Source organism: Symphalangus syndactylus, chromosome 4 (genome assembly GCF_028878055.3).
Source record: "Symphalangus syndactylus isolate Jambi chromosome 4, NHGRI_mSymSyn1-v2.1_pri, whole genome shotgun sequence".
NCBI lineage: Eukaryota > Metazoa > Chordata > Mammalia > Primates > Hylobatidae > Symphalangus > Symphalangus syndactylus.
Window position 1 is genome coordinate 36,075,798 of NC_072426.2, and position 12,660 is coordinate 36,088,457.

Below are 12,660 nucleotides of genomic sequence, written 5' to 3' on the forward strand. Positions count from 1 at the left end.
CTCTAGAGTCTATGCTTACTCCACTATGCCCTGCTGGAATTGACAGAGGCAGGGTATAGCATTATATATGCTTGCAAAATATGTGAGCATGCATACAGGCATATTTCTCTGAGGTGAGACTCCATTGCTTGAATCAGCTTCTCGTAGAAGTCATGACCCCAAAAGGATTCAAAATCCCAACAGTGAATTTAGCAGATCCTGGCTGAATACCATTTCGCTCTAGAAACAATCAACAATAAAAGACAACTAGGTTCTAAGTACACATCCCATCACTTCACTTAAGTTCCCATCTGCATACTTTGTGTATACACAGTGCTCCAAAATTTACATAGCTTCTTGATCATCTCACCATAGCCTTACTAGAACCTTCTGGTTTGCTCAGGAGGAAACGGATACTCAGAGACGGTAGAAATTTCATGTGAGAGCATAGCATTAGCCAAGGCTGAACTTCTTCCTGGTCCACAGTTCAGATCTAGACCTCTTCCCATGTGGAGCATGGAATTCTTGAGAGCGTGCCCTTGGGCAAGGCACTCAGAGCCTCTGCTCTCTCTCTTTAGCTCTATCACTCTGAAATTACTGAGGTGCTGCAATATGCTCTAGAAAATATTACAGAGTCAAGAAAAGGAATTCCTAATCATTTCTTCTGTCCAACAAAGAAGCTTATATATACATATATATATATATATATATATATATATTTTTCAATCTGTTTTCCCTTATTAGGAACAGAGTGATTGTAAAGTAAAGTAACAAAACATTACCCCCACCCAAAAAAATACCAGTTCCCTTCTCAGGCTACTAAAGGAGCCAACTACTCAGGAAAGCATTCTTGTTCCAACAGTTACCTACTAAAACCAAATTGCAACATTGATAGATGCCTAATTTATAATCCACACAGTCCCATATTTTTCTCACTCTTTCCAAAGTGTTTTGTTATATATCTACGTATCTTTTAGTCCCTGTTCAATTTCCAAAAATAGTTGAATGTTTTATTACAAGCTTAAACATGCCAAATGTACACAAAATTTATCAGCTGCTAACCCCAAAAAAGGGAGAGGAGGAAAAATTGGGAGGAATAGAGGGACACATATAGATATTGTAGAGTTATAGAGCTCTGATAACTTTTCTGGAGAGGACAGAGGAGAATAAGAGAAAGAAGAAAGAGAGAGACAGGGAGAGGGAGGGGAGAAGGGGAAGAGGGAGAGAGGAGAGGGAGACACATTATTCTAGATAACCTACATGAAACCACAACTATCAAGCAAGTAAAGCAGACAAATGATTCCCTTTGTCAGATCTTCTCCATGATCTGACTTCTCCAGATCTAGTCCACTTCCTTTCCTCCATCTGTTCTATGGTACAGAGTGGAGAGTGTGTGCCTTGGGGCAAATGTTCAGGTTGGTGAACCTATACAGGCTATGACCATATGCCTACTTGTCTATTTGTTCTTTAGCCAATTTGAACAGCCCTGTTTACATGATTTGGGAACCAGTGATCAAAGATATTGCTTCTTGTGCCATTACGCGTATTTCAATAAATCAAACTCCTCCAAAAGCTACCATTCCAGATTTCCAAGTTGAGAAGACAGAGAAATTGCCTCTAGTGTGTCGGGCCCATGCCAGGGAGTTTCCCCATCTCAGCATGACAGAAACATGACGTAGAATATCTGTTTTTGCATATCATCTACCAATGACCCCTGAAAATTTTCAATGAGAGGATTTTAACTCTTAGATTCATGCCTTTTACAGGTTAATGGCTATGCCTTTAACAAGTGCTTTTTAAATAAGAAAAAAAAGGTAAAGCAGACTAATTTAAATCTTAAACAAATTGTGATGATTGCGTCTAATAACAACACTCTCCCTTTAAGTTGTCCTTTAAGGTGATACCTCTAATCTCCTTAGGTCACACCCCTCTCTTTAACCTCCCTTCACAACTCAAATACATCATGCCTTTTCCTGTATAAACTTCCCTCGATCCAGCCTCCTGTTCCTGGGCTGTTTATAGAAACAGATAAAGAACTCACTTTGTTCTTTACCCATATGGCACAGATGTGTCCAAAATCAAAGTCACAGGTCCCATGGGCAGAGAACAGAGGAAGGGAGGGAGAATGATTTATGATAGTCAAAGTGTGGGATGGTGCAGGAAGATAAGAGAATAAAGCAATTTCTTGCCTGAGCCTTGTTCTCAAGGATGATTAAAAATAAATAGCTAATCTTTCCTTCTGCTTGAGTGAAAGACTTGTACTGACATGTGGGTGGAGAGGGAGGCCATTACTTCTCATAAGTATTTTTGAAATCAAATCATTCAAAACAAATGTTTATTGAATATTACTATGTACATGACTTTATTAATAATTTCACCTTCTGTACTTGAACTAGTTCAGCTTTATCTCATGTTTAGCTGATTTTTGCCTTTTTTTCTTATCCCTCCTGGATTTTCTAACCTAGAGTCCTGCTCAACTCCGATTTTTTCATTTTATTCTAAGCTAATATAACATTTTATTAAACATTGGCTGTTAGGTATAGAAGATTTTTCCCCACCCACACGTACACTGAGTAGTTTTTTGGGGTAGATATTTACTAAGTAATGCACTATGGTTCTTTATAAATCCCTTTTACCAGCAAGCCAACTTAATGTGCAAGTTAAGGGCTTTGTGCAAACTTGAAGGTAAATTTGGTCTTCCCAAAAGCTTTCTCAAGAAAGCCCACACCTTCCCAAAAGCTTTCTCAAGAAAGCCCACAGTTTTAAGAGCTGTAAACTTCTTTATGGTGTGACTGGGTCTTGAATTTCACTTGTATTCCTCAGAAGCGCAGGGATATAAATGGAACACAAAACAGAAACTCAATAGATACATATGTAAATAGACTTTATTCCTTCCTTTTCTAGATCTTACTTCTTTCTGGAAGCGAGCTCCTTCTCTCTTTTTAGCTGGTACATGAAAGTGACTTTAATTGAGCTTTATGGGTGGTATTATCAGAGATTTGTCCAGGAAGTGTAACCCAGCTTCATAAAAAACAAGGTAAATCTCTATGTGTGTTTGCATGTGTGTATATGTGTGTATTAAATATAATGTATTACACATCATATACAATTATAAGCAAGCAATCAAATATAAATAAACAAATATAACAATTTGTTACGGACTTAAGAAAGAAAATACATTTAAATGGCAGGCAGTGGAGCTTCAGGGCAAGGAACGAAAATGAGCCGTGATGGATAAAAGAGCCCACAGAGAACACAGTCACATCCTCCCCCTGGGTCTAATAATGAGCACCTCCCTCAGACAGCTATGGTGAAGATTAAATGAGATAATACATGTAAAGTCTTTGGAAGTGCACCTAGCACTCAGTAAGTGCTCAATAAAGATTATTACTATTGAATTTTAGGTGCTTAATGTGTGCCTGTGAGTAGGAGGTGCTGGGAATACAATGATGAATAAGAATAAGCACTTGTGGAGTGAAATAAACATAAAACAAACAAATATGTAAATGTAATAATTTCACATTCTGCCAGTTCATATGGTGAAAAGACAAATAGAATGCCGAGAGCAAAAGTAATAAGCAGGTACGCCCCTCCATTGCGTGGCCAGGGAAGGGCTGAGGAAGGGACACTTACACTGGTTTGGGGACCTCAACTGAGATGTCTTCCACTGTGACTTCTCGTGTTCCTTCTCCAAAAAAACTTTAAAAATTAATAAAATTTTTTAAATGTTGTCTTTCCCCCTTCTTTAATCATATCCTCAAAGTCACTTATAAATTATATTCTTATAGAATAGAATTACATATTCCGTATGAACCAAGCTCAGTTCACAATGATCTCTGTATTTTTTTCTAACTAGTGACTAAATGCTCTATTTTTTGGCCTCAGACAGATCTGAATTGAAATCCCACTTCCTACCTGTGTGTCTCTGGCCATTTTCTTCATCTGTAAAAAATGTGGAAAATAAAATCTCCTGCTTCATAGAGATATCATGGAGATAAATGAAATAATTTAAGCTCTTATATTATTATTATTATTTTGAGACAGAGTCTTGCTCTATCACCTAGGCTGAAGTGCAGTGGGACGATCTCCACTCACTGCAACCTCTGCCTCCCGGATTCTAGTGATTCTCCTGCCTCAGCCTCCTCAGTAGCTGGAACTACAGGCACCCACCACCACGACCAGCTATTTTTTGTATTTTTAGTAGAGATGGGGTTTCACCATGTTGGCTAGGCTAGTCTCAAACTCCTGACCTCAGGTGATCAGCCCACCTCTGCCTCCCAAAGTGCTGGGATTATAGGCATGAGCCACCACGCCCAGCCAGAAATAATTTAAGTTCTTACCACAGTTACCACTGACACAGAGTTAAGTGCTCAATAAACAAAGAGTACTTACAATAAAAATTAGAACTTTATTAACAACTTTAGTAGGTCTATTATCGAGCAACTGTGGCCATATTGCCCTTTTTGCTGTTCTTCCTAATTATACTTATTTCACCTTCATCAGTCCAAACTCTTTCCAAAAGAAAAAAAAAGAAAAAGAAATGAAAAATCAAATAAGTAATCCTCAAGTTCCTAGCTTTAAACTTAATTTGTGGGCATGTTGAGGAGTTGTGTAGAGCCCATCTGGTTTATTTCCTTTATGTGAATATCAGTCTCCCCTATGTCACCAAGTAGTTGCTGGCCACTGAGACATTCCATGCTGTTGTCTATATAAATGCTAAAGCTTTCAAATGCACAGCCTACAAAAAGCAAGAGAAAGGAATCACTCTATAGAGTGTTGTTGATAGAATGTTGGGCAGTATCTGATGTCCCAGCTCAACTTCTTCCAGTTTTGTTAGAATGATGACTTATTCTTTTACTTTTTTTCTAAAACAAAATAAACAAACAAAAAAGTGCCAGTTATCACTCTAAGTCATTTGGATTCAAAGCCAACATTCACTCTTGCCATATATCATCGCAGTGTACCTGAAGGCCATCACTCCCCTCTTACAGTCCATATTGACATGCCCTTAAACAGTTGCAGAGTATTTTACCATGACTATAACAACAATTGAAAATATTATATCAGCAATTAAAAACATTATCCAGTGCTTTTTTTTTTAATTTCAACTTTTATTTTGGATTCAGAGAATATATGTGCAGGTTTGTTACGGCATGATGCTGAGGTTTGGGGTATGAATGATCCCAACACCCTGGTAGTGAGCATACTACCCAATAGATAGTTTTTCAGCCCTTGCCCCTCTCTCTCTCTCCCTGCTCTAGTAGTTCTCAGTGTCTGTTGTTTCCAACTTTATATCTGCGTGTACCCGATGCTTAGCTTCCACTTATAACTGGGAACCTTGTCCAGTGCTATTTTACAGTGAAAATTCTACTTTGCTGCCATCAACTTACCAAGCCCCTGTACACACATAGGCAGTGGGTATAATTACCTGACCCCAAATGATTTATAGAATACACTTGCCAACGAGAGTTACTATTTTGGCCCTCTGGAACTTATCAAGGCTTTTTGGTGTCTATTTGCTCATACCATCTTCCCAGTTCTGTGAAGTATGGCAGCTGTCATAGTCCCCATTCACAGATGGAGAAAAATGAAATTGTAGAGCTATAGAGAATTTCTGAGAGCCACTATCAATAATATTTACTCTTTGCAAGTCACTCATTAACAGGCCATCTGAAAGAGTATAGCCTGGAAAGGTCCTCTCATTTTGATGAAATAAGAAGCAAATGTTTTCAAACAGTGTTCAGTTGGAATATGCATTTGCAAAGCAAAAAAGCTTATAGCACATATAGCACATATACCAGTGTAGTCCTCATACTCATTGATCTTGTCTGGTTTGGTCATCCCATTAGATGAAAGCATGGAGAGAAAGAAGCCTGGATCACAAGTGAGACCCTCTTCCAGGTAAGTTACGCTCTCCACGTGCAAAATCGGTCTCTCTTCTAGGAAGCCCCACCATTAAGCCCAGCTGGCTGTTTCATGAATCCATGTTTCTGATCACAGGGGCAACTAGGTGAGGCAGTGTGAACACCTCAAAGCAGGCCCATCATCACTTCTGGAAGCTCCTCTACGCACATGCCCTTTTGCCTCTTGGCACAAAGAAGGGGCAGAATCTTTCAAATACATCAGTAGAGAATACAAAATCTTTGCTCACAGAAGTCTTACCTTAAAAATAGAAACTCGTAGTTCTTTTACATCACCATGAAAGAGTATACATTTTTAAAATACTATAGAACAGTGGTCCACAAACCACAGCCTGCCATCTGTTTTTATAAATAAAGTTTTATTGGAACATAGCCACGTCTATTCATTTACAGTTTGTCTATGGTTTTCATGCTATAATGGCAGAGATTTTATGGCCCACAAAACCTAAAATATTTACTATCTGGCCTTTCACAGAACACATTTGCTGGCCCCTGCTATATAACATAGTCCCAGAGTTTGAGACAGAATAGCATCCTCGCTTAAAGCATGGGCTCTGAAGTCAGTATTCGATGTTTAAAGCCTAGCTGCCAAGTAACTGAAACTTTGAAAAAGTATTCAACTTCTCTGGGCCTCAGTGTCTTTATCTGTAAAACAAGAAGATTAACAGCATTTACTGCAGAAAAGTATTGTAAAGATTAATTGAAATAATATATCTAATGGGTTTAGAATACTGCCTGGCATAAAACATCATTACTAGCATCACATTGGCAACAGCTGTATCAACTTAACTCAAAAAGAAAAGACTCAGCTGAGTTTCAAATGGCACTTAAACATGCCTGTAAGAATTTCCAAGATTCGTCACTGTGTTATACAAAGGGGGTTCTCAGGTTATTTCCAATGACAGGCAATAGGCTGACATAAATGACAGCTTAAGTACACAGCCATTTTATATCCTTCTCTCACTCTATCCCCCAACCATTGCTTTTGATTTCAATAGCTTATGTCTACATATATCATACATTAGTCTGTACTTAGACATTCAGACTTCAAATTATTTGATCTTCAAACTTGTCATTCTTCAGGTTTTTCTTCCTCATCTCATCTCCCTTGGCCTTATTTTATTTTTTATTCCCAGTACTCATTCCTTAATACCGATTCTATAGCACCCACAAATTCTCTAGGTTGTGGAGAGTGCTGGAGAAAAGAACCCTAACACTTCTCCTTAAGCCAATGATACACAAGTGTTAATGCAATAAAATCCCTAGTGAGCATATTTTAAATGCTACTGCAACCCACACAGAAACTGATTTCATAGGGCTAGGATGGGCCTAGAAGCTGCTTTGTTTAGTAGGAAGCATACGGCTGATTCTGACATAAGTCACCTGTGGATCACACTGCCCTTCTCTTCTTTCCCCTACTATTAAGAAAGTAGCTTTCTGAACTCAACACATGCATCTCATGTCCTCTTCTCTATGAAAAAACTGGTTTTTATGTATTAGTGGTTGCCGGGGGTGGGAGTGGGGTTAATATTTTTATGGACGTACATTGGTCACAACTATATGGTATGAATGGACTTACTGAAAATAGAACTTTATGCCTGCAAGTAAGATCAGTATAAATTTTCTGAGACGTGTAATGATGCATACCATGGACCAAAGGGTAAAATTAAGCTCATAAGACTTTTCAGCTGTATTTGGTACTTTGGAACATGAGGGTCCTTACAGATCAATTTAAAGTATCCGGATGAACTACCTGATTTAGTAATAACAGGATTTTTTTTTCTGACTTTGCAAGTTTCAATTTATAACTCCAAGTTTGGGAAAACCATCTCAAGTGAAAGACTGGTTTTGAAAATCATTGTGTGCACCACCCCCTACTCAACGATGCAATGAATTATTGGTAATATGCTGAAGGCATACAGCTCTGCCAAGATTTACTTCCTGTTTCTACTCAGGCTGGTTTAGTATTATTTTCCAATGTTCCAAAATTGCATGTCAGAATTTATTTGAAAACATAATAATTTGGAAGTGGATATCTTGCTAATTGGAGCATCTGTCTCTAGCTATAGCTCTTTTCTTCTCTTTGTAACATCCTGATTTACAATGATCATCTCACCTTCTCTTTGCAACATCCTGATTTACAATTATCAGATATTGCACAGTATTTAGGAATAATGCTGAACCTTGTTCTGTCTCTGGAATAACATAAAGTCATGTGAGTTATGCGATTATTCTACTACCTAAGAATTATCTCTATAGTTTGTTCCCTGCTGGTTTGGTTGGTTGCCAAAGTGGTGATTTATATTTGTTTGCTTCTAGACTATGCTATTGCAATGCTTTCATATGCAGACTGATTAGATTTTGCACAAAAAGAAATGAACACAGTTCACTTAATGAAATGTGTTACACACTGGTCCCTATTTTCTTAGGTTTTCTCATGGCATCCATTTTGAGGTGAAATATAGAGTCTATACCACTGAAGTAAAAACTCCAATTCCTATTGATTACTTTGAAGATTGTAAATTCTACGTTTCTAGAATTAAAATTACGTCTTACATCTGGCATAGCAAAAGAGCTGCTGATATTTTGATAATTGGAAGTTTTATTCAAACAACCGTATAAACCAGAACTGATTTTGTTGCTGCTCATAGTTTTTATGCAGTTGCCATTTAGGTTTCAACATGATGTATACATGCAAGCTATTCTTATAGTGTTGGGCCCTTTGGGCTGCCTGGCATGAAGGAAATATGGTTCTGAAGAAGAAGGACGTTTCTCACATAGTCTAACTTTCTTCCCCATGCAGCGAACCCACATCCAGCAACCCCGACTGATAGCTCTTCTGCATCCCCCATTTACCTTCAATGACTAAGAGTTCAGTACTTTAAATGCAGCTGATACTGCTGTGAAAAATTTCTAATTGCTGATCCCTTCTTCCTTGTCAATAGGATCTCAAGTCTCCTTGTGGTACTTTCCAACCTGTATTCTAGTTTTATTTTTCTTTCTTCTGCAGCACTTGTTATAGACTGAATGTTTGTGTTTGCCATAATTCATATGTTGAAACCCTTACCTCCAATGTGATGGTATGGTATGGTATTTGGAGACGGGGCCCTTGGGAGGTAATTAGGTCATGAGAGTGGAACCCTCGTGATGAGATTAGTGTCCTTATAAGAAAAGACTAGAGTTTGTGCTCTCTCTCCCTCCCTGTCCCTCTCCCTTGACCCCCTCCATTTCCCTCGTTTTCTCTCCCTCTTTCTCCCCACCCACCCCCCTTTACCAAATAAGGAAACAAGTTGGCCAACTGTAAACCTGAAACAGGATCTTCCCCAAGAACTCAACCATGCTGGCCCCCTGATCTGCAACTTACAGGCTCCAGAACTGTGATAAATAAACATCAGTTGTTTAAGCCACCCAATCTATGGTATTTTGATTATAGCAGCTACTACTAAGACACAAAGATTTCCACATGGTAACCATTCTAATAAAAAGACAATTAAATTTCTCTTAAGCTCTTTCTCCAGACTAAGCCTACCCAATTTCTTTGACTGTCCCTCACATTCATAGTACTTAAATATTTCACTTCTGTGCTCAGGCTTTTAGGAATCACTTATCTTTATCAGTTTCTCTCCGTGCCACTAATCAGCCCATGTGATTCGGAAAATACTACTTAACCATTTCCCACCTTATAACAAACCTGCATAGGCTGATCCTTCCTACTCAAAAACTCTAGATTCTAAGAAATCCACAAAAGAAACTCGATGTAGAGAAAAAGATGAATCAGGCAAAGCACTCTGCACAACTCCATGGGAGGAAAAAAACATTAAATTTTGGCCAGGTGCAGTGGCTTACCCCTGTAATCCCAGCACTTTGGGAGGCCGAGGTGGGAGGATCATTTGAGGTCAGGAGTTCAAGACCAGCCTGACCAACATGGTGAAACCCCTTCTCTACTAAAAATACAAAAATTAGCCGGGCGGTAGTGGCACAGGCCTGTAATCCCAGCTACTCAGGAGGCTAAGACAGGAGAATACTTGAGCCTGGAAGGAGGACATGCAGATGGTGCCACTGCATTCCAGCCTGGGCAACAGAGTGAGGCCTTGTCTCAAAAACAAAAAACAAAACAAAACAAAACAAAAAAACATTAAATTTTATGTATATACCCAAAATGATTAATGACTCAAGCTTCCTATTTATTTCCTAAAAGAATGGGCATATAAGTTTGAAAGGATATGACTCAAATGACAATAATAATTATTCTGGGATAAAAGTGTTGTATTAATAGATATTTTCTTTTTGTTGTTTCTGCTTATTTAAAAGTTCTAATTTTTTCTACACTGAGCTAGCATTGTTTATGTAAATCTTTTTAAGGCAGTCATAAGAAAGATCAACTATTCTTAAACAGATTTGCCAATTAATTATTATGGGATAGATAACTTCCAAATGTTCAAACTCTGGGCGTTAAAAAAACGTGGAAACCACATTTTAAAACTTTTTTTGTATAAAGCAATGATTGTTTTATACTTGAGGAGGAATCATGAGAAATTATCTATGACCCTAAAGTAAACGCAAGAATTTTGAACAAATAATTCATCTGAAACATTTAAGCAAAAACACTGCCCCTGGCTACATTGTTTTAAATCCATTTCTTGTGAAACCTTAATGTGGAAGATACACATACAATGATGTTAGCCTACAGTAACACACAACAGAAAATGTATTATTAAACATGGAATACTTATAAGCATCCTTACACAAAAATGCCCAAAGTAGCCGTCTAAATTGAGACATCTAGAAAATGAAGGCATTATGTGTTGACCTGGAATAATTTGCTATGATGCTGGTGATTTTCTATTCATTTTCTTCAGTACTTTTCAAAGACTATTGTATTTAAAAACCAAATTGCTGGTACCATGCAATTTGAAAAAAAAAATACATCAGGTACACAAATTACTGGAGAAAAATGCTTCCTGTATTTTCCAACCAAGTTAGATCCACAGAAAATGTCATGTCAAAATCTTGCAGGGTCATCCTTTATATATTTGTGGATGAATTTATTACCTTATTACCCAGACCATCCCCATTATAGAGCAAAAGTACTGCCTGTGTAATGGAAGCTTATGCAAACATTGATTTCTCGTGGTTAACTTCCAGATGTCTTCAGACTATTCTTGTGCACTCTCAGAGCTTATCTCTTCACCCAGCAGCAGACAAGGGAGTTAATACACAGCGCGTGTGTGTCCATTTCCGTTGACACAATGCACGGGCTATCAGTCGCTATTAATTCCAGGAGGGTAAGGGCAGGGCAGAGGGCAGGCAAAGAGGAATCTCAGCGAAACAGTAAAAAGAATATGCACTGTCGGATCTCTTTTTGTCGAACAGTTCAGTTGTGCACCACTGATCTTTTAAAGTCTGTGTTTGCACTACCTTCAATTACTTGCTGAAAGCAGCCCAGATTGGGTTGTACATGTCATTGTTTGTGTAGCATGGAAACATGAATTAAATCTGTCAGTCTTTTGATCTGCATGCCAAGTCAATAGTGTACTCATTGTAAGGACTTACCAAAAAAAAAAAAAAAAAAAATCACCTCTCTGTGTTCTGCCACGAAGAAGAGAGGGAACAATTTTTGCCCTTTTGCCTTTTTTTTTTTTTAACACTCTTCCTGTAATATTATTTTTAAAAGTGTCATTTATTTGTCAGTAGGAAAAAAAAAACCTTGTCAGATACAGTTCTTAATTATAGATTTTGAGGTCTGTGAAGGCTTGTGTTACCTCTTTCTATTCAGTATACAGCCACACGAGTAACAGAGAAAGGTAAAGAGTAACACAAGGAAAATGCTGTTTCGCACAGGTCCTGGTACAGGTGAAATTCCTTCTCTTGGAATTTTTTATAAAATTGAATGTTCTGGAAGCAGACAGAACATCAGACAATCTCTTGGGAAGAAAACAGAGAAGATACTGATCTCCATTGAAGCTGAAGTTCAACATTAAAAAAAAAGAAGCCCTACCAGACAAATTAAGTTGGTATTCTTGATTCTGTTTAATCCTCAAAAATAAACATCTTATATATCAAATGTTTCAAGAAAGAGGAAAATTATTTCCAAATCATATTTTTGAAATAAAAAATATGGAAGACTAGGAATAGAAGTTCCTTGGTATTTTAAAAATTTACCTTCTATTATGCTTAATATGAATGGAAAGAAGACACGTGCAAAAATTTTACATTTTAATAGCCATAAATAATTAGAAGATGGATTCCATTGATAGTTGAATAATCCTTAAACCTTAGTTTACTAACTGTTCCTTAAGTACCTAATAAGTAGAAGATTGATCCTATTTAACCATTGGACGGGAAAAAGGATGGAGAAAAAGTTCAGAAGGAAAACAGAGCAAAGTGGACAAAGGATCTCAATAATTTATATCATCAAACACTGAATAACAGAGTAGGTTCTTATGATTAAAGTTCATTTTGAATTAATAATGAATCCCTTTCCCCACAAAACAAAGTGGAGGTTCCAGCATGGAAAGTTAGGGAATTTATCTCTGAAGCTTTGGGGTTAACACCGTTAACAGAGGCTACATTTGTTTTATTTTAGAAGCTTGAAAGGACTCTCCCATATGACCAACAATTAATCCAAACCAATGATGTGCTGAAAATTCACTATGGCCATAATTGGAAATCACCACAAGAAGTTATCTCTTTTAGGCTGAGATGGGAACAAAGACGCTACTGAATGTGTTGTCTTGGGTCTTTTTGTCTGGCTGACCTT

General features: G+C 37.7%; 1 protein-coding gene across 6 annotated transcripts in view; it reads right to left on the reverse strand.

Moving 5' to 3' along the window:
* TMEM26 (transmembrane protein 26) overlaps positions 1–12,660 on the reverse strand; it is a 269,449-nt gene that overhangs the window by 215,091 nt on the left and 41,698 nt on the right. For 2 of the 6 annotated variants that reach the window (XR_008657070.2, XR_008657072.2), the window contains one exon: positions 6,317–6,545. The exons of the other annotated variants lie outside the window; for them this stretch is intronic. The gene's annotated coding sequence lies outside the window, so the exon portion shown is untranslated. Of the gene's footprint in view, positions 1–6,316; positions 6,546–12,660 lie in introns of those variants that run through there. 6 annotated transcript variants of the gene reach the window in all.